Genomic DNA, 414 nt, shown 5'->3' with positions numbered 1-414 from the left:
TGCAAGGCTGCAGCGCCCGCCGCCCTCGCCGCCCAGGGATGGGGCACGGGTGTCGCCTTCGCCCCTCGGTGCCGGTTTGGATGCGCCTCCAGCAAGGGGGCAGGAGGGTTTGGGGCTGAGGGGGTAGAAAAGGGCCCTGCTTGCCACCGGCAGGCACGGAGAGTAAGTGTCGGGCAGCGCCGGCACCGGTGGGGCTTCTCAAGTTGGAGTTTAAAATGCAACAAAGTTAAACACCTGACGCTACTGTGGGAATAATCCTATAGAATTTTATTTGAAATTTAAAAACCTCACACCATCACTTCAGGCCCTGCTGGATGTAATCCATCGAGTTCACTTACATAACACAAATTTAGGAAAGACTGCTTAAGCTGCATGTGTCGGCCGTCATGGCCAAGCACCTGCACAGGGATCAGC

The sequence above is a fragment of the Grus americana genome, chromosome 1 (genome assembly GCF_028858705.1).
Source record: "Grus americana isolate bGruAme1 chromosome 1, bGruAme1.mat, whole genome shotgun sequence".
Taxonomy (NCBI): Eukaryota; Metazoa; Chordata; class Aves; order Gruiformes; family Gruidae; genus Grus; species Grus americana.
The sequence above is the reverse complement of the archived record's forward strand: the minus strand, read 5'-3'. Positions refer to the sequence as shown.